The sequence below is a fragment of the Macaca fascicularis genome, chromosome 1 (assembly GCF_037993035.2).
Source record: "Macaca fascicularis isolate 582-1 chromosome 1, T2T-MFA8v1.1".
Taxonomy (NCBI): Eukaryota; Metazoa; Chordata; class Mammalia; order Primates; family Cercopithecidae; genus Macaca; species Macaca fascicularis.
Genome location: NC_088375.1, coordinates 195,301,902 through 195,323,160, shown reverse-complemented (window position 1 = coordinate 195,323,160; position 21,259 = coordinate 195,301,902). Strand labels below are relative to the sequence as shown.

The 21,259-nt window shown below is 47.1% G+C and overlaps 1 long non-coding RNA gene across 2 annotated transcripts in view; it reads right to left on the bottom strand.

Annotated features, from left to right (window-relative positions):
* Positions 1–8,796: 8,796 nt before the first annotated feature.
* The window catches only part of LOC123569191 (uncharacterized), a 26,845-nt gene continuing 14,382 nt past the window's right edge, over positions 8,797–21,259 (bottom strand). Inside the window, exons 1-3 of one of the 2 annotated variants that reach the window (XR_006692792.3) lie at positions 12,526–12,666; positions 11,730–11,883; positions 8,797–9,295 (exon numbers count right to left, since the gene is read on the bottom strand). This is a non-coding gene — a long non-coding RNA (uncharacterized lncRNA). Of the gene's footprint in view, positions 9,296–11,729; positions 11,884–12,525; positions 12,667–21,259 lie in introns of those variants that run through there. The other variant, XR_012422107.1, reaches the window with a different exon arrangement.

Here is a 21,259-nt window from a genome sequence, read left to right as displayed (position 1 = left end):
TAGTAGAGACGGGGTTTCACGGTGTTAGCCAGGATGGTCTCGATCTCCTGACCTCGTGATCCGCCCGCCTCGGCCTCCCAAAGTGCTGGGATTACAGGCATGAGCCACCGCGCCCGGCCCAGAACCTGGTATTAAAAGCTGAAACAAATGTAGAAAATCCATCATCTGTGGAGATCAGGGGTATGAACGAGGAGATTCATAACTGCTGTTCTCCTGTTCAGGTCCCCAGGCTGTACACCGGCTACAAAGATGAGTAAGACATTATTCCTTTCCTGGAATTGGTCACAGTGTAGTGATCAACTGACACCTGGATCAATTATCACATCCCAAGGCATATGGAGATGGGCGCCGCAGACAGGGGCTCCAGGCGAAAGAGACAGATTATCTGTACCAAGGGTGGTGATCAGAGAAGGCTTCCTGGAGGTGACCATGGAGCTGGACCTTTAGAAAAAGATAGTTTTTGTTGTTGTTGTTGTTGTTGTAGTAGAGGCGGGGTCTCACTATGTAGTCCAGGCTGATCTCGAACTCCTCAAGAGATCCTCCCACCTCAGCCTCCTAAAGTGCTAGGATTACAGGTGTGAGCCACCATGCCTGGCCAGGAAGATAGTGTTTTGGAGTGGAAGTGGGGAGAGCATTCTGCAAATAGAAGCCCAGAGGCAGACAAGTCATTTATGAGCTTGGGTAAGTCATTTCCCAGTCCTTGGCCTTAGTTTCCTCATCAGTGGATTAGAAATGGTATAAGATAATATATGTAAACCTTTACATGGTGCTAGGCACACAGTAAGCATTTAATCGACAGTGGATAATAATACTATATGATTACAATGTGACATGTTCAAGGTTGCTGTGAGCAGCTGAATAGGACTAGAACTCAGAAGTGTGTATGTGTGTGTGCATGTGTCTAGTGAGGAAGACAACTGAAAAGTAAAGTTGAGATCTTACAGGGGTCCTTGAATGCCATTCTACAGTATGACCTTTCCCAGAAGTAATTGACCCAATACTATTATTTGGAAATAATGACATAAATAGCCACTACTACACAGTGCGTCCTACCTGCCAGGCACTGCTGTAAGCCCTGTAGAGTAACTGGCCAAGATAACAAAGCTGGCAAGAGTGGGTTGAGACTTAAATATTTTCTTGCTCTAACTCTAATGCTGCCTACAATAACTTGAGGCTAGGAGTTCAAGACAAGCCTGGGCAACATAGCGAGACCCAATCTCTACAAACATTTAAAAAATTAGCCAGAGCCGGGCGCGGTAGCTCATGCCTGTAATCCCAACCCTGTGGGAGGCCGGGTGGATCACCTGAGATTGGGAGTTCGAGACCAGACTGACCAACATGGAGAAACCCCATCTCTACTAAAAATACAAAAAAAAAAAAATTAGCCGAGTGTGGTGGTGCATGCCTGTAATCCCAGCTGCTCGGGAGGCTGAGGCAGGAGAATTGCTTGAACCTGGGAGGCAGAGGTTGCAGTGAGCCAAGATCGTGCCATTGCACTCCAGCCTGGGCAACAATAGCGAAACTCTGTCCCAAAAAATAAATAAATAAATAAATAAATAAATAAATAAATAAATAAGCCAGACATGGTGGCATGCACCTATAGTCCTAGTTACTTGGGAAGCTAAGGCAGGAGGATCACTGAACCACTTGAGCCCAGGAATTTGAGGCTGCAGTGAGTCGTGATCACACCACTGCACTCCAGCTTGGGTGACAAAGCAAGACCCTGTCTCTAAAAATAAATAAATAACCAAAAACTAACATTTACTGGGGCATACATGCATCATTTTACTTTTCTTTTTTTTTTTTTTTGAGATGGAGTTTCCCTCTTGTTGCCGAAGCTGGAGTACAATGACACAATCTTGGCTCACTGCAACCTCTGCCTCCTGGGTTCAAGCGATACTCCTGCCTCAGTCTCCTGAGTAGCTGGGATTACAGGCACATGCCACCATGCCCGGCTAATTTTTTTGTATTTTTAGTAGAAACGGGTTTCATCATGTTAGCCAGGCTGGTCTCAAACTCCTGACCTCAGGTGATCTGCCCTCCTTGGCCTCACAAAGTGCTGGGATTACAGGTGTGAGCCACCGCGCCCGGCTGCATCATTTTACTTAATGTTCACAACAGTCAAGGAAAGTAGGTTCCATCACCACTTTGCAGAGAGAGACCTGAGGCTCAGGCAGTTGAGTAACCTGCTTGTGGCCTGGCCCCTGGCAGCTGGTAGAAAAGTATGGCAGCCACAGAAGTGTGCTGCTCCTAACTCCTTCAAGAGACGCTGCCGTGGGGTGTGTACTTGATTGATAGCTATTGTCCCTTTGGATCCCCTATCATGTTCATGTAGCTTCCACCAGGCCACTCCAGCCAACGGTGAGCATAGTGGAAGCATAAATGCCAGCCTATTCCTGCCTGGCACGGGACTCTTCTAATACATATCCATTGCTTGAGACCTCCTCATCTACCAGGCCAAGATTCTCTCAAAACTGGTACAGTGTGAGGCTCTTTGTACCCAACCTTCTCTTCCACTTTTTTCGCAAAGCTGACCAAGATTCTTTGCTTGGCCAAACTTTAGTCAGGTTTTTTTTGTTTTATTTGAGGTGGAGTCTCGCTGTCATCCAGGCTGGAGTGCAGTGGTGTGATTTCAGCTCACTGCAACCTCCGCTTCCCGGGTTCAAGCAATTCTCGTGCCTCAGCCTCCCAGGTAGCTGGGATTACAGGGGCATGTCACCATGCCCAGCTAATTTTTATGTTTTTTGGTAGAGATGGGGTTTCGCCATGTTGGCCAGGCTGGTCTTGAACTCCCTCAAGCGATCCGCCCGCCTCAGCCTCCCAAAGTGCTGGCATTACAGGCATGAGCCACTGCGCCTAGCCTAGTCAGACTTCTGAAACTTCTCCTAGGCCAATCTGTGCACTTCCTTGTGAAATCCAGCTTTAACAAAAGAACGCTGCTGAGTCAGTTTAGCCAGACCCCCCCCACCAATCCTGGATATCAGCTTCCTCATCTTCCACCATCCCCGAGGTGATGTGTGATCACCCAGGCCTGCATTCAACAAGAATCCTGTTAGGTCTGTTTAGCCAGAATTCTCCTTACTTCTGATACTTCCTCTTAGAAAATTTCCATCCACTGACCCCCACCCTGCTCCTTTGCAGTCAATTCCCTCTTGTCCATGCTGTATTCAGAGTGGAGCCCAGTCTCCCCCACTGCAAGATGGTCCTGAGTAAAGTCTTCCTTATCATGTTTTAACAAGTATCCTTGAACAATTTTATTCTTTAACACAGCTATCAGACCTGCATCATGGTATGAAGCCTTGCCCCACCTACTTCTACTCCATTCCCCTCCCTTTTTCCTTACAGGATTTTCCCAAATAAATTTCTTGCACATCTAACGCCATCTTGGTGTCTGTTTCTGAGGACCCAAACTAACACAGACTCTCCACGATTGTGCCTCTTGTGGATGGCCCTTAAAGGTGACAAAGCATTTCTTTTTTTTCTTTTTTTTGAGACAGAGTCTTGCTCTGTCGCCAGACTGGAGTGCAGTGGCGAGATCTCGGCTCACTGCAACCTCCGCCTCCCGGGTTCAAGTGATTCTCCTACTCCCGCCTCCCAAGCAGCTGGGATTACAGGCACACACCACCATGCCCAGCTAATTTTTGTATTTTTAGTAGAGACGGGGTTTCACCATGTTGGCCAGGATGGTCTCAATCTCTTGAGCTCGTTATCTGCCCGCCTCAGCCTCCCAAAGTGCTGGGATTACAGGCCTGAGTCTCCATGCCCAGCCTAAATTTTTTTTTTTTTTTTTTTTTTTTTGAGACGAGTCTGGCTCTGTCGCCCAGGCTGGAGTGCAGTGGCCGGATCTCAGCTCACTGCAAGCTCCGCCCCCCGGGTTTACGCCATTCTCCTACCTCAGCCTCCCGAGTAGCTGGGACTACAGGTGCCCGCCGCCTCGCCCGGCTAGTTTTTTTGTATTTTTTAGTAGAGATGGGGTTTCACCGTGTCGCCAGGATGGTCTCGATCTCCTGACCTAGTGATCCGCCCGTCTCGGCCTCCCAAAGTGCTGGGATTACAGGCTTGAGCCACCGCGCCCGGCCCTAAATTTTTTTTTAAGTGGGGTCTCACTCTATTGCCCAGGCTGGAGTGCAGTGGCACAATCACAGCTCACTGCAGCCTCGACCTTGTGGGCTCAAGTGACCCTCCCACCTCAGCCTCCTGAGTAGCTGGGACTACAGGTGTGTGTTATCATGCCCAGCTAATTTTTAAAAAATATTTTTTGGCCAGGTAAGGTGGTTCACTACTGTAATCCCAGCAGTTTGGGAGTCAGGAGTTCGAGACCAGCCTGGCCAACATGGTGAAACCCCATCTCTACTAAAAATACAAAAATTAACCAGGTGTTATGGCGTGTGCCTGTAGCCACAACTACTTGGGAGGCTGAGGCAGGCAAATTGCTTGAACCCAGGAGATGAAGGTTGCAGTGAGCCGAGATTGCACCACTGCACTCCAGCCTGGGCGACAGAGTGACACTCTGTCTCAAATAATAATAGTAATAATAAAATAATAATAATAATTATTTTTTAAGAGACATTGTCTCACTATGTTGCCCATGTTGCCAAGCTTGGTCTTGAAGTCCTGGGCTCAAGCAATCCGTCTGCCTCAGCCTCCCAAAATGTTGAGATTACAGGCATGAGCCACAGTGCTCTGCTAGCAAAGCAGTTCATACTCATAAATTCATCTCATGTCAACAGGAAGCATGTTCAGCAACCCAGTCCCTGAGCACCTGGGACCAGGTGCCTGTCATGAAAGTCATGACCAAAAGCAGGAAGAGGGATGCTCAGGAGAGAAGGGGACGTGCATGCTGCCCAGGATAGCTCTGCAGGCAAGTGGCTTAGCTTCCTGACCTATGATCTGGCTCTGACCCAGAAACAGATCCAGAGAAAAGAAGGATGGCTCGGCAGGCTCCACTTACAGCTGTACCAAATCATCCTTCAAAAGTAGCCAGCTGGCCGGGCGCGGTGGCTCGCGCCTGTAATCTCAGCACTTTGGGACGCCGAGGAGGGTGGATCACGAGGTCAGGAGATCAAGACCAGCCTGGCCAACAAGGTGAAACCCTGTCTCTACTAAAAATACCAAAATTAGATGGGCGTGGTGGCGTGTGCCTGTAATCCCAGCTACTCGGGAGGCTTAGTCAGGAGAATCACTTGAACCAGGGAGTTGGAGGTTGCAAGCAGAGACCGCGCCACTGCACTCCAGCCTGACAACAGTGAGATTCCGTATCAAAAAAAAAAAAAAAAAGTAGCCAGCTACTCTTGCTCTAATTCATACTTACCATGTTGACTTCTCATTTGCAATTTGATGTCCAGAAAGAACTGGCCCACCCAGAAGGAAGTGACCTTGGCAACCAGTGTGATCAAAACCATAAGGATGCCTTCTATGAGAAAGAGCCTTGGCCAGGTGCGGTGGCTCACGCCTCAGCACTTCGGGAGGCCGAGGTGGGTGTATCACCTGAGGTGAGGAGTTCAAGACTAGCCTGGCCAACATGGTGAAACCCAATCTCTACTAAAAATACAACAACAACAAAAAAATATTAGCCAGGCATGGTGGTGGGCACCTGTAATCCCAGCTACTCTGGAGGCTGAGGCAGGAAAATCACTTGAACCTGGGAGGCAGAGGTTGCAATGAGTCGAGATCACACCACTGCACTCCAGCCTGGGCAACAGAGCAAGACTCCGAAAGAAAGAAAGAGAGAAAGAGAGAGAGAGAAAGAGAGAGAGAGAAAGAGAGAGAGAAAGAGAGAGAAAGAGAGAAAGAGAGAGAGAAAGAGAGAAAGAAAGAAAGAAAGAAAGAAAGAAAGAAAGAAAGAAAGAAAGAAAGAAAGAAAGAAAGAAAGAAAAGAGTGAGCCTCGGCCGGGCACAGTGGCTCATGCCTGTAATCCCAGCACTTTGGGAGGCCGAGACGGGCAGATCACAAGGTCAGGAGATCGAGACCATCCTGGCCAACATGGTGAAACCCCATCTCTACTAAATATACAAAAATTAGCTGGGTGTGGTGGTGGGCGCCTGTAGTCCCAGCTACTCGGGAGGCTGAGGCAGGAGAATTGGTTGAACCTGGGAGGTGGAGGTTGCAGTGAGCTAAGATCTCGCCACTGCACTCCAGCCTGGTGACAGAGCGAGACTCCATCTCAAAAATAAACAAACAAACAAAAAAAAAAAAAAAAGAAAGAAAGAAAGAAAGAAAGAAAAAGAAACGCAGAATCTCAGGACTTATGGAATTGGAATATTCATTTTATCAAGATCCCCAATACAGCCAGGCATGAGTGGCTCAGGCCTCTAAATCCCAGCACTTTGGGAGGCCGACGTGTGTGGATCACTTGAGCCCAGGAGTTTGAGACCAGCCCCAGCAACATGACAAAACCTCATCTCTACAAAAAACATGAAAAATTATCTGGGCGTGGTGGCACGTGCCTGTGGTCCCAGCCACTGGGGCATGAGGCAAGGTGGTGAGGTGGGAGGACAACTTGGTCCTGGAAGTCCAGGCTGCAGTGAGCCACGATCACACCACTACACTCCTGCCTGGACAACAGAGCAAGACCCTGTCTCTCTCTGTCACACACACACACACAAAATCCCAAATAGTTTGAGAAGCTTCACTCTATTGTGTCCGGCCACGACCCACTCTGCCCCACTCTAGCCCCACGGAATTATGATATCTGTACAATGCAAGATTATTCAGCAATAAAAAATACAGTATTGGTACATGCTACAATATGAAGAACCATGCTAGGTGAAAGAAGCCAGTCACAAAAGACTGTATATTGCATGATTCCATTTCTATTAAATGTCTAGAAGAAGAAAACCCTTAGAGACAGGAAGGAGACTGATAGTTCCTAGGGCTTGGGGTGGGGAGATTCAAGAGGAAATGGGAAATGACCGCTAATGGATGTGGGGGGGTGGTTCATGTGGGCGTGATGAAAATGTTCTAAAATTGATTATGATAGCCAGGCTTTGTGGTACATGCCTGTAGTCCCAGCTATTAGGAGGCTGAGGTAGGAAGATTGCTTTGAGCCCAGAAGCTAAAGCCTGCAGCAAGCTATGATTATGCCACTGCACTCCAGCCTCCAGCCTGGCTCACACAGCTAGAGCCTGTTTCTAAAAAAAAAAAAAAAAAAAAAAAAAGGAAGAGAAAATCGATCATGATGATGGTTGTACAACTGTAAGTATACTAGAAACAATTGAACTGCACACTTTAGATAGGTGAATTGTATGGTATGTGAATTACATCTCAATGATATATTTGACTGTCTGCTTCAAAGAATTTTTTTTTTTTTGAGACGGAGTCTCGCTTTGTCGCCCAGGCTGGAGTGCAGTGGCCGGATCTCAGCTCATTGCAAGCTCCGCCTCCCGGGTTTTTACGCCATTCTCCTGCCTCAGCCTCCCGAGTAGCTGGGACTACAGGCGCCCACCACCTCGCCCGGCTAGTTTTTTTTTGTATTTTTTAGTAGAGACGGAGTTTCATCGTGTTAGCCAGGATGGTCTCGAACTCCTGACGTCGTGATCCGCCTGTCTCAGCCTCCCAAAGTGCTGGGATTACAGGCTTGAGCCACCGCACCCGGCCTCAAAGAATTATTGTGTGGACTCAATAAAACCTCAATAAAACCACATTTGTAGGCTAGGAATGGTGGTTCATTCATGCCTGTAATTCCAGCACTTTGGGAAGCCAAGGTAGGAAGATCGCTTGAGGCCAGGAGTTTGCGACCAGCCTGGGCAACATAGTGAGATCCTGTCTCTAAAAAAAAAAAAAAAAAAAAAAAAAGAATTAGATGGGCATAATGTTTCATGCTTGTGGTCCCAGCTACTTGGGAGGATAAGGTGAGCAGATCACTTGGGCTGGGAGGTTGAGGCTGCAGTGAGCTGTGATTGTGCTACGGCACTCCAGCCTGAGTGACAGAGCAAGACCCCCTCTCCAAAAAACAACCCCCCACCACCACCGCTTTTGTAAGTGTTGGCTCTGAAAGGGTAGCTACCACGGAGCAGACACAGACCCTTCTCTGAAGTAGTTCACAGTCTAGTGAAAGAAATGGCATAGGCATTAGGCACAAAAAATCCAAAAATGAAAGAACAATGAACTCTGAATGAAGTACAGAGAGGGTCTTGGGTAGGTTATAAAGGAGAATTAACTATTTATCCATCCACCCACTCATCTACCCATTTACCTACCCACCCATCTGTCCATCCACTCATCCATCCATCCACTCATCCATCTATCCACTCATCTGTCCATCTATCCATCCATCCATCCATCCATCCATCCATCCACCCACCCACCCATTCATCTAGCAATTATCTGACATATATTGTATGCTGGATACTGGGGAGGTTGAGATGAACAGCACAGGAGGCAGGCATCTCACAAATAAGTTCCATCACTGTAAGTCCAAGGGGAGAGTAATCAACTCACTGAAGAAGCCAGAAAACTTCTCTCCAGAAGAGACTTGTGGGCCATTCTCTTTTTCCTGATATAATTTACTCTACCTTTTCCTGGGTCATTGGGTCTTCACTTCAGAAGGCTCACAAGTCATATAAAACTTTGGTAAAATAAATGTGTTGTGCTTTTCTCTTTTTGTTCATCTGTCTTTTGTTATAGGGGTGTCAGCCATGAACCTTGCAATGGTGGGGAAAAGACATTACTTTTTCTCCCCTACAAAAACAAGGTCCCATTCTGGGGATTAGGATTTAAGCAAATCTTTTTTTTTTTTTTTTTTTTCTGGTAGAGTGAGAGGGGGCGCAATTTAACCCATAAGAGAAGGGAAGAGGTTACTCATGAGAAGGCTATTTAATGGAATTCAAATGAGGACAATAGCAGTAGGGACAGACAAAAAAAGGATTTATCCCAGGGAAATTTAGGAATAAAGTCAACAGGAGTTAGTGATTGCATGCAATAGAGAGTGGGGGAGAAAAAGACACTCCTAGGTTTTTAGTTTAGGGCATTGAGTAGATGACAGTGAAAAGATGTGGACTGAGTTAAAGATGGGGACTCAGGAGGGAGGGCGGATGTCCAGAGAAAAGCTGGGTATCTGAAGGCAGCTCTCAGAAGAGAGGTTGCAAGTCTGTATTTCCCACCTGGATCAATACAATAGCTTCCTAAATTTGCTGCCTGTTGCAGCTCCTGTTGCTTTGCAATCTGCTCTTCACACAGCAGCCAGAGTAGGTGGTTCACGCCTGTAATCCCAGCACTTTGGGAGGCTGAGGCAGTAGGTATTGCTTGAAGCCAGGAGTTTGAGACCAGCGTGGGCCACATTGCAAGACCCCGTCTCTACAAAAAAAGAAAAAAAAAAAGTTTTGTTTTTCTTTTAATTAGCCAGGCCGGGTGGCACATGCCTGTAGTCCTAACTACTCAAGTTTGAGGCTGCAGTGATGCAGTGAACTGTGATTGTGCTACTGCACTTCAATCTGGGCTGCAGAGTGAGACCCTATCTCAAAAAAATTGGGGCTGGGCGCGGTGACTCATGCCTGTAATGCCAGCACTTTGGGAGGCCGAGGCAGGTGGATCACAAGGTCAGGAGACCATCCTGGCTAACGTGGTGAAACCCTGTCTCTACTAAAAATACAAAAAATTAGCCAGGAGTGGTGGCGGGCGCCTGTAGTCCCAGCGACTTGGGAGGCTGAGGCAGGAGAATGGTGTGAACCCGGCAGGTGGAGCTTGCAGTGAGCCGAGATCGTGCCACTACACTCCAGCCTGGGCAACAGAGGGAGACTTCGTCTCAAACAAACAAACAAACAAACAAATAATTAATTAATTAATTAAAATAAAATAAAAATAAAGAAATGAATGGCCTGGTGTGGTGGCTCACACCTGTAATCCCAGCACTTTGGGAGGCCAAGGCGGGTGGATCATTTGAGCTCAGGAGTTCAAGACCAGCCTGACCAACATGGTGAAACCCCATCTCTACCAAAAAATACAAAAATTAGCCAGGCATGGTGGCGCATACCTGTAATCTCAGCTACTTGGGAGGCTGAGGTGAGAGAATTGCTTGAACCCAGGAGGTGGAGGTTGCAGTGAGCCGAGATGGCACCACTGCACTCCAGCCTGGGTGACAGAAAGAGTCTCCATCTCAGAAAAATAAGTAAGTAAATAAATAAAACAAAATAAAATAAAATAAAAATTAAAAATAGGCCGGGCATGGTGGCCACGCCTGTAATCCCAGCACTTTGAGAGGCTGAGGCAGGCGAATCACAAGGTCAGGAGATCAAGACCATCCTGGCCAACATGGTGAAACCACGTCTCTACTAAAATACAAAAAATTAGCCATGCGTGGTGGTGCATGCCTGTAATCCCAGCTACTCAGGAGGCTGAGGCAGGAGAATTGCTTGAACCCAGGAGGCTGAGGTTGCAGTGAGCCAAGATTTCGTCACTGCACTCCAGCTTGGTGACAGAGCGAGACTCCGTCTCAAAAAATAAATAAATAAATAAATAAAAAGAGCATCCAGACTCTTTACTGTGGCTTACTGGCCCTGCATGTGCTAACTGATGCTTGCCTCCCCAGTCTCATTCCACTTCATGCTTTCTTTATGATGCTCCAGCCACACTGCCCTTTTTTCTACTCCTTGAACCCTTTGCATTTCAGGGCCTTTGCAAATTGCTCTTCCCTCTGCGTGGAAGGCTCTTTGCCAGATTCTTTACTGCCTGGCTCATTTTCACTCTGTAGGTGCCCCTTCAACATCACCTCCCCTAGAAGGCCTTTCATGCCAATCTCGTCTAAGGTAGCACTGCCTCCACTTTGCTTTGCTACTTACCTTCTCTGTCTATCGTTCTCTAGCAATTCTAGCACACCTATCTTACTAGACTATAAACCACACAGAGTCAGGCGACAATGTCTTCTCCACCATTGTGTCGCTACTGTCTGACACAATGTCTGGAATAGAGTGGTTGCTCCAGAAATGTTGGCTGAGTGAACAAATGACCACATAGGCTAGTGAGTCATCAGCATTTGCATGTTGGCAGAAGTCAGCGGAGGGGAGAAGGTGAAACACTGGAACCCTTTGGAATGCCCACACTGAAGGGCCAGTGAGGGGGCTGAGGAGTAACCCGAGGGGTGGCAACGGTGGCAGTGGTGCTAGCTAGGTGGGATTTCCAACTGTAAATCCAACCAGCGAGGCTTTTCAAGATGGCAGTGACTAGAGGGTGTTTGTTGCTGAGGATGAGCTGGTTGAAGGGAGAAGATGGAAGATCCCGAAGAGAGTGAAGAGTCATGGGGCCAAGTCTCCAGGGAATAAGGAGGGGGTGGGACCTGGGGCTCTAGGGGAGGCATTAGGCCAGGACAGAAGAGTGTATTGCCCTCCACTGTTCCTCCCAAGGAGGAGAGGAAAGAAATAAAGGATGGGAGGAGGATTCTGGAAAGGGGAGGCAGCTTCTGGTGGATAACCTCAGTTTTCTGGAAAAACTGGCTGAGAATGAGGGGTGCTGAAGTGGGCAAGGGGTACCCAGATCATATCTTATTTGCCTTTCTGGAGCATTTGACACCATTGCCTGCCTCTTCCTTGAAATGTTTCCCTTCCTTGGCGTCTGTAAGTTGACTCACATCTCCCCACCTCCATTTCACAAACACTGGTGCCTTCTGGGACCAGGATCTGTGGTAGGTGCTGGGGATACAATAGAGACCAAAACAGCCCTGACTTCTGCCCTCCTAGAGTTTATGGCCTAGTGGGGAGACAGATATTATTCAATTATCCACACAACTTCGTTTTACCTCTCCAGTTGCCCCTTCTCAGCAATGTCTTCACAAGTTGGTCTTTCTCTATCATCCTCTACGTGGTCCTGTTTCTTACTGTTAGGTCCTCTCTTCCCATGTAATATCAATGGTTCTTGAAGTGTGGCCTCTGGGCCAGCAGGCTCACAATCACCTGGGAATACCCAAGATTTACTGAATCAGAAACTTCAGGAGTGGGAGCTCAGCAATGCATGTTTGTTTGTTTGTTTTAAGATACATGATGGTGAGAATCTCACTATGTAGCCCAGGCTGGTCTTGAACTGCTGGGCTTAAGTGATTCTCCTGCCTCAGCCTCTGGAGCAGCTGGGACTGCAAGCTCATACTACTACGCCTGGCACCAATCTGTGTTTTAACAATCTCCCCAGGTCATTCCGCTGCAGGTTCAAGTTTAAACCTGGCTCTCTATGCTGCTCTCCCTGGGTGGTTTCCTCTAATCGCCTGACTTTGATTACCATCCATGCCAGTGACCCCCACAGGCGCATTGACAGCCCAGCTCCACTCTAGCGAGCTCCAACATGCTCCCTGGATGAACCATGAGCCACCTGAAATTCATGAAGCCCCAGGCTGAACTGAGGGTCTTTCCCTGCCCCTCCTCTTGTGTCCCTGCCTGGTGTATTGAACACTGCAGGCACTTCCTCTGGGCCCTGATGGTGACACTCAGGCCTTTAGTCTCCAGGCTCTCCTCCAAGCACTCCTCCCTGGTGTATGACATCCCCTCCAGCTACCCTGGCCCTTTGGGTCTTTGCATTAGCTATATTTTTATTCCAGGACTCACTTTCTCTGGCTGGAGCCTTCTCATCCTCCAGGTCTCAGCCCACACATCTCCTCCTCATGGAAGTCACTCTTCTTTAGTAGGTGCCTCTATGTTTCTCTGTCGTGGTGCTCTGCTTATTACCTTCCCAGAATGTATGAAAATCTGTCATGTATTCATTTATTTGAAGGGAAAGCTCTACAAAGGTAGGGGTCTGGTGGGTCTTGTTGGTGCTTCAGTTCCCAGCATCTTCAGTTCCCAGCATAGGGCAGGTACTCAATTGGTCCTCCCCATTCACCCAATTGCCCACATCACAAGAGCCTGGGAATAAACCTGTTTCTCTTTTTACTCTACTCCCCCATCCAGCCATATCCTGCTCATACCTTGTGGGATCCCTAGGCCTATCCTAATTCTCCCTTTCACTCCAAACGGTCTCTCAGCCTGGGTCTCCTCCCATCCCCTTCCATTCTCCCACAGCAGCCAGAGGCATCTTTCTTTCTTTCTTTCTCTTTCTTTCTTTCTTTTTTTTTTTTTTTTTTGTTTTGAGATGGAGTCTCGCTCTGTTGCCAAGGCTGGAGTGCAGTGGTGCTATCATGGCTTACTGCAAGCTCTGCCTCCTGGGTTCATGCCATTCTCCCACCTCAGCCTCCTGAGTAGCTGGGACTACAGGCACCCGCCACCACACTCGGCTAATTTTTTTTTTCTTTTTTGTATTTTTAGTAGAGACGGGGTTTCACCATGTTAGCCAGGATGATCTCAATCTCCTGACCTCATGATCTGCCCTCCTCGGCCTCCCAAAGTGCTGGGATTACAGGCATCAGCCACTGCTCCCAGCCAATTTTTTTTTTTTTTGAGACGGAGTTTCGCTCTTGTTGCCCAGGCTGGAGTGTGTGGCTCACTGCAACCCCTGCCTCCTGGGTTCAAGCGATTCTCCTACCTCAGCCCCCCGAGTAGCTGGGATTACAGGCATGCACTACCACACCTGGCTAATTTTGTATTTTTAGTAGAGACGGGATTTCTCCATGTTGGTCAGGCTGGTCTCAGACTCCTGACCTCAGGTGATCCCCCTGCCTCCGCCTCCCAAAGTGCTGGGATTACAGGTGCGAGCCACCGCACCCAGCCAGCATCTTTCTAAAATGCAAATCCAGGCTGGACAAAGTGACTCACATCTGTAATCCAGATGCTTTAGGAGGCCAAGGCAGGAGGATCATTTGCAGCCAGGAGTTCGAGACCAGCCTGGGCAACAGAGCAAGACCCTGGCCTCCACACACACACACACACACAAAATTATCTGAGCATGATGGCGTCTGCCTATAGCCCCAGTGAGAGGATTGCTTGAGCCCAGGAATTAGAAGCTGTAGTGAGCTATGATCACACCACTGCACTCCAGTCTGGGCAACACAGTGAGACCTTGTCTCTAAATAAGTGCGTGTGTGTGTGTGTATGTATGTATGTATGTTTATATACATATGTATGTATGCATAAATAAACAAATCTAAATCCAGTCCTGCTGAATTGCTTCAGTAACTCTCCATTGCCCTCAGAGTAAACTTTGTTTTTTTTTTTCCTTGAGACGGAGTTTCATTCTTTCACCCAGGCTGGAGTGAAGCGGCGTTATCTTGGCTCACCGCAACCTCTGCCCCCCGGGTTCAAGCGATTCTCCCGCCTCAGCCTCCTGAGTAGTTGGAATTACAGGCGCCCACCACCATGCCCGGGTAATTTTTGTATTTTTATTAGGGATGGGGTTTCACCATGTTGGTCAGGCTGGTCTCAAACTCCTGACCTCAGGTGATCCACCCACCTTGGCTTCCCAAAGTGCTAGGATTGCAGGTGTGAGGCATCGTGCCCAGCCCAGAGTAAACTTTAAATGTCTTAACAAAGGCTTCCAGAACTGTCCTTTCCTTGCCTCTGCTTTCCTCTCCCTCCTTATCCAATCCATGACTGTGCTTACCACCTTCCAGCATTGCTCCAGCCTTTTTGAAATCTGTAGCTCAGAAATCGCCTGCTCTAGAAAGGTTTCCTTCCCTTCCTTGGGTAGTTGTCCTGGAATTGCTTCCTTTCCCCATTGCATGGGGGGTGCCAGGTTGTATCACTCTTGGTCACCATTGCACCCTGGTATCTAGCTCATGGTGGGCACATTTCCGCATCCCCCTTCCCCAGCTCCTTCATCATATACCTTGTGAACTGGAGGAGGACAGGGCAGTTTTGCAGGAGTCGTAAAAGTGTAGAGATTTTGTTGTTTTGCAGGAGACTGGAGGAGCAATGGTTTAGAAGCAGTAATGGGGAAGGACCCTTCCCAGAGGAGGCTGGGAGAGCTGACAGAAGCCCTCAGGGAAGCAATGTGAGAGGGAGTCAAGTCTTCCTGACGGTAGAAAGTTTGGGAGTGAGGCAGGCTGTGAGAGAAGGGTCATGAGGGAGAAAAAAAGCAGTATGGCCCAGTGGTTAAGGGTGTGGACTTAGAGGTCATCAACACATAGGTGATAGAGTGATAGACATCATATAACTTCTGAGCTGGGAGGATCACAAGAACCCAGGAATTCCCTAGCCTGGGCAACATAGTAAGACCCTATCTCTTAAAAAAAAAATTCACCAGATGTGGTGGCACACGGCTGTAGTCCTACCTACTCAGGAGGCTGACGTGGGAGGATCATTGGAGTCCAGAAGTTTGAGGCTGCAGTGAACTGTGTTCACACCACTGCATCACATTCTGGGTGACAGAGCCAGACCATATGAAAAGAAAGAAAAAGAGAGCGAAAGAAAGAGAGAGAGAGAGAGAGAAAGAAAGAAATAATATAACTCAGTTCCTGAAACATGCACAGAGTGGCCCGTCTGTGGATGCTGTTTTTGTTGTATTGGAAACGACAGGGCCTGACTGGGTGTGACCCAAAGTCCTGACTGTGGTCAGCCTGACCGACCCAGGGATCTGAGCTCTCACAGGGGCACTGGACACACCGTCCTGAATCCTGGAGCTGACACTGAGACAGAAGGGTCACAGGAGAACCCACTGAACTGGCCTTGAGTCAGCACAAGGACACAAAAGAAAGATTTTGGTTTTGGAGAGCGGGGCTTGTATAGACACTGGTGGGAGAGGCCAGCTCCCCTCTCCTCCTGAACACCCAAATCTTATCCCCCAGTGGTTCCTCCCGTACACCTGCAACAACCTCCTTCTCCATCCCCCCTGCAATCCACTCTACACATGGCAGACGGAGTCCTTTTTCAGAAACGTAAATGAGACCATGTCACCAGCCTCTCACCCAGCTGAAATCCTGCTAGAGGCTTCCCAGGGCTCTTAAGAAAGGAGTTGGCAAAAGTCTTTCCAAACTGAGGTGATAAGGTGGACAATTTTAGGTGGGATGAGGAAGGACATTTTAAAATTTTACCTGTGAATCAGAAATATAGAAGTGTTATGTCATTCTTTAATTTCATAAATATTCTTGCTTAAGAGGATACAAAGGGAGTCAATTTAAAGAAAAATATTAAGGAAACGATAGTACAAGAGGAGCCACCGTCGATGGTACTAGAACAAGGCTCAGGAAATTTGACCTCTCTTCAGTTTCATCGGGGGCTCTCTGTCCCTCCCTCCCTGGCTCTAGCTACACTCGCCTTGCAGGTCCTTGAAGATGTCACATGCTCATCTGCCAGGAACATTCTGGAATGCTCTTCCCAATCTCACCTTTGCACTATATCCCCCTCTTTTGCTAAGATAACGGCCCTCAGATCGTGGCTCCAGTGTCCCTCCCTGGGAGTCTTGTGATCAGGGGACCCTGCCATCGTTATCTCCTGGTCCTTCTACTTTTCCTTCATAGCACTTACTGCCATTTGTGATGATCTCTTGTGTGTCTGTGATTACATCTATGCCCCCTCTAGAATGTAAGCTTCTCAAAGCTGGACTGTGTCTTGCTCACCCTCTCTATGTTCAGGGCCCAGTTGGGCCTGGCACATGCTAAGCACTCATCTGAATGAAGCATGCGTGAACAGATGCATGCACCTAGTTACTCACCCTGATGGCTCCTGCCTCAGTCCCTGGCATGTTGACACTGCTCAGACTGTGGCTGCCCCTGTGGAGTTAGGAGTTGCCTTGGCATCAGCCTTTGAGCAAGGGGCTCCACACTGTCATTTTGCACCCAGCCTCACAAATGATGTAATGGTCCTAAGCAAAGGATTGAGGAAGGTGGAAAGTAAAGACAGTGGGGTGGATGACCCCTTTCAGAGCACCCAGAGAAGTCAGGAGACATGGGGTTGCAGACAGTCTCTCCCAACTTGGACCTTGTCCTGGCTTTTCTTTGAGGAGTCATGGAGATTAGATCTAGGCCCTCTACCTGGTTGGAGGGGGGTCCCAGGAGAGTCATGCGGGTGGGGTCAGAGCTTCTGCCTTGGGTCTCAAAGGGCCTCTAGCCTGCCCCCTCTAGCCATGGCTTGGCCTCTTCCTTCTGGCCTTTCCCCACACGTCAATGTTTGCTTATCCTGGACACCACAACCCCCTGATGCTATAGGAAGGTGTAGGTCCAGAGTATGCACTGTTTTAGTTTAAACATTTAAAATATAGAAAGCTCAGAGGTGAACTTAACTAACACCCATGTGCTTACCACTCAGAATAAGCAACTGTTAACATTTTTGCTTCAGATTTTTTTTTTATATATAAAACAAATAGAACACCATAGACAGAGCTGAAGTCCCCTTTGTTCCTCTGCCCAGTCCAATTCCTCCCTTCCTTTCATTCCCAGGAGCAGTTGTTACTACTAATCTGATGTGTTTCCTTCCAATCTATTTCGATGAGCAAAACAGAATGTGTGTTAAATGGAAGCATTATTCTTCATAGCCAAAAAAAAAAAAAAAAAAAAAAAATGGAAACAATCCAAATGTCCAACAACTGATAAATGGATAAACAAAATGTGGCTTATCCATATAATGAAATATTATTATTATTATTTTTTTTTTGAGACGGAGTCTCGCTCTGTCGCCCAGGCTGGAGTGCAGTGTGCAGTGGCCAGATCTCAGCTCACTGCAAGCTCTGCCTCCGGGGTTTACGCCATTCTCCTGCCTCAGCCTCCCGAGTAGCTGGGACTACAGGCGCCCGCCACCTCGCCCGGCTAGTTTTTTGTATTTTTAGTAGAGACGGGGTTTCACCATGTTAGCCAGGATGGTCTCGATCTCCTGACCTCGTGATCCGCCCATCTCGGCCTCCCAAAGTGCTGGGATTACAAGCTTGAGCCACCGCGCCCGGCATAATGAAATATTATTAAGCAATAAAAATAAATCAAGTGCCAATCCATGCTAACATGGATTGGCTTTTTTTTTTTTTTTTTTTTTTTTTTGAGACAGGCGCTTGGTCTGTCACCCAGACTGCAGTGCAGTGGTGCGATCTCTGCTCTACGTCTACCTCCTGGGCTCAAACCATCCTCCCACCTTAGCCTTGCAAGTAGCTGGGACTACAGGCACGCACCAGCACACCTGGCTAATTTTTGTATTTTTTGTAGAGATGAGGTTTTGCCATGTCACCCAGGAAGGTCTCGAACTCCTGGGCTCAAGCAATCTGCCTGCTTCGGCCTCCCAAAGTGCTGGGATTACAGGTGTGAGCCACCCCACCCTGCGTGATCAACCTTGAACACATTTTAAGTGACAGAAGCCAGATGCAAAAGGCTACAATATTATATGACTACCTTTATACAGAGTAGGCAAATCCTTAGAGACAGAAAGCAGATTAGTGGTTGCCAAGGGGGAAGAGTAGAATACAAGTCACTGATTAATGGGTGTGCGGTTCCTTTTTGGGGTGATAAAGATGTTCTAGAATTAGGCAGTGGAGGTGGTTGCAAAACATCTACATCTACTAAAAAACACTGAATGGTATACTTTAAAATGGTTAAAATGATGACTTCTATGTACTCAAAAAAACACGCAACATTGTTTACCCTCTGACCCATTTTAAGTGCAGGTTCAATAGCGTTAAGTGTATTTAAAGGCTTGTGAAACAGACATCTAGGACTTTTTCTGGCTGCAAAACTGAAACTGTGTATCTACTAAACATGAATTCTCCCTCCCCCACCTCCACCCTCAGCAACCACCTTTCCACTTTCTGCTTCTGTAATTTTGACTGCTTTAGATTCTTCACATGAGTGTAATCACATAGTATTTGTCCTTTTGTGACTGGCTTATTTCCTTTTTTTCTTTTTTTGAGACAGAGTTTTGCTCTTGTTGCCCAGGCTGGAGTGCAATGGCATGATCTCGGCTCACTGCAACCTCCATCTCCTGGGTTCAAGCGATTCTCCTGTCTCAGCCTCCCGAGTAGCTGGGATTACAGGCACCCGCCACTACGTCCGGTTAATTTTTTGTATTTTTAGTAGAGACAGGGTTTCACCATGTTGGTCAGGCTGGTCTTGGACTCCTGACCTCAGGTGATCCACCCACCTCGGCCTCCCAAAGTGCTGGGATTACAGGCGTGAGCCACCGTACCCCACCAGATCAACTTTGAAGACTTAAGTGACAGAAGCCAGATGCAAAAGGCTACATGTTATATGACTACCTTTATACAGAATAAGCAAATCCAGAGACAGAAGACAGATTAGTGGTTGCCAACGGGAAAGAGGAGAACAGAAGTGGCTGATTAATGGGTGCGGGGCTCCTTTTTGGGGTGATAAAAATGTTCTAGAATTAGGCAATGGTGGTGGTTGCAAAACATCTGCATATACTAAAAACCACTGAGTTATGTATTTTAAAGTGGTTAAAATGATGACTTTTATGTACTTTAAAAAAATTAACATTGTTTACCCTCTGACCCATTTTAAGTGTAGGTTCAGTAGCCTTAAGTGTATTTAAAGGCTTGTGAAACAGACATCTAGGACTTTTTCTGGCTGCAAAACTGAAACTGTGTATCTACTAAACATGAATTCTCCCTCCCCCGCCTCCACCCTCAGCAACCACCTTTCCACTTTCTGCTTCTATAATTTTGACTGCTTTAGATTCTTCACATGAGTGTAATCACATAGTATTTGTCTTTTTGTGACTGGCTTATTTCACTTAGCATAATGTTCTTGAGGTTCATCCATGTTGCAGCAAGTGACTGGATTTCCTTTCTTTTTCAAGGTCGTATAATATTCCACTGTGTGAATAAACCACATTTTCTTTATTGTTGCATCATCAATGGCCATTTTTGGGTTGCCTCTACCTCTTGGCTACTGTGAATAATGTTGTAATGAATGTGGGTGTGCAACTGTCTCTTTGAGATCCTGCTTTGAGTTATTTCAGATGTACACTTAGAAATGATATTTGCTGGATCATATAGTCATTCTATTTTTAATTTTTTGAGGAACCTCCATACCATTTTCCATAGTGGCTGCATCATTCCCCATTCCCACCAACCCGATGTTCAGAGAATTGGAACCCAGGGCCTAAGGGTTCCAATTGCTCTGCATCTTCATTAAGAGTTCTTATTTCCTGTTCTTGTGATAGTGGCCATTTTAATGGGTGTGAAGTGATTTTATTTTGATAATTTTTACACTTGATCTTAGCCCAAAGGCCAAGAAGTGATATCATTTTAATAATTTTTAAAATGTGATTTAAAAATATTTTTCTGTAGGTATATTACCACAACTTGTTTTCTCACATTATATTTCTACATATAGATCTGGTTCATTTATTTTCCTTTATTTTTTAATTTTTAATTTTTTTTTTTTTTGAGACGGAATCTCTTTCTGTTGCCCAGGCGGGGTTTCACCAAGTTGGCCAGGCTGGTCTTGAACTCCTGACCTCACGTGATCCACCTGCCTTGTTCTCCCAAAGTGCTGGGATTACAGACATGAGCCACCACTCCCAATCTGGGTAATTTATTTTAGTGGCTCAATTGTCTTTCTTTCTTTCTTTCCGTTTTTAGACAAGAGTCTCACTCTGTCGCCCAGACTGGAATGCAGTGACATGATCTCAGCTCACTGCAATGTCTGCCTCCCAGGTTCAAGCAATTCTCCTGCCTCAGCCTCCTGAGTAGCTGGGATTACAGGTGCCTGCCACCACATCTGGTTAATTTCTGTATTTTTAGTAGAGATGGGGTTTAGCCAAGTTGGCCAGGCTGGTCTTGAACTCCTGACCTCAGGTGATCCACCCACCTGGGCCTCCCAAAGTGCTGGGATTACTGGCGTGAGCCACTGCGCCCAGCCTGGTTCATTTATTTAAATGGTTCAATTGTCTTTCTATTTATTTATTTATTTATTTTTAAGAGTCTCATTCTGTCACCCAGGCTGGAGTGCAGTGATGTGATCTTGGCTCACTGCAACCTCCATCTCCTAGGTTCAGGCGATTCTCCTGCCACAGCCTCCCAAGTAGCTGGGACTATGCACCCATCACCATGTACAGCTAATTTTTTGTATTTTTAGTAGAGACAGGGTTCCACTATGTTGGCCAGCTCTGGTCTCAAACTCCTGACCTCAGGTGATCCACTCACCTCGGCCTCCCAAACTGCTGGGATTACAGGCATGAGCCACCACGCCCGGCCAGATCAAACTTGAAGACGTTTTAAGTGACAGAAGCCAGCTGCAAAAGGCTATGTATTATATGACTACGTTCACACAGAATAGACAAATCCACAGAGACAGAAAGCAGATTAGTGGCTGCCAAGGGGGAAGAGGAGAACACAAGTGGTTGATTAATGGGTGTGGGGTCCTTTTTTGGGGTGATAAAAATGTTCTAGAATTAGGCAGTGGTGGTGGTTGCAAAACATCTGCATATCCTAAAAACCACTGAGTTGCATACTTTGAAATGGTTAAAAAGA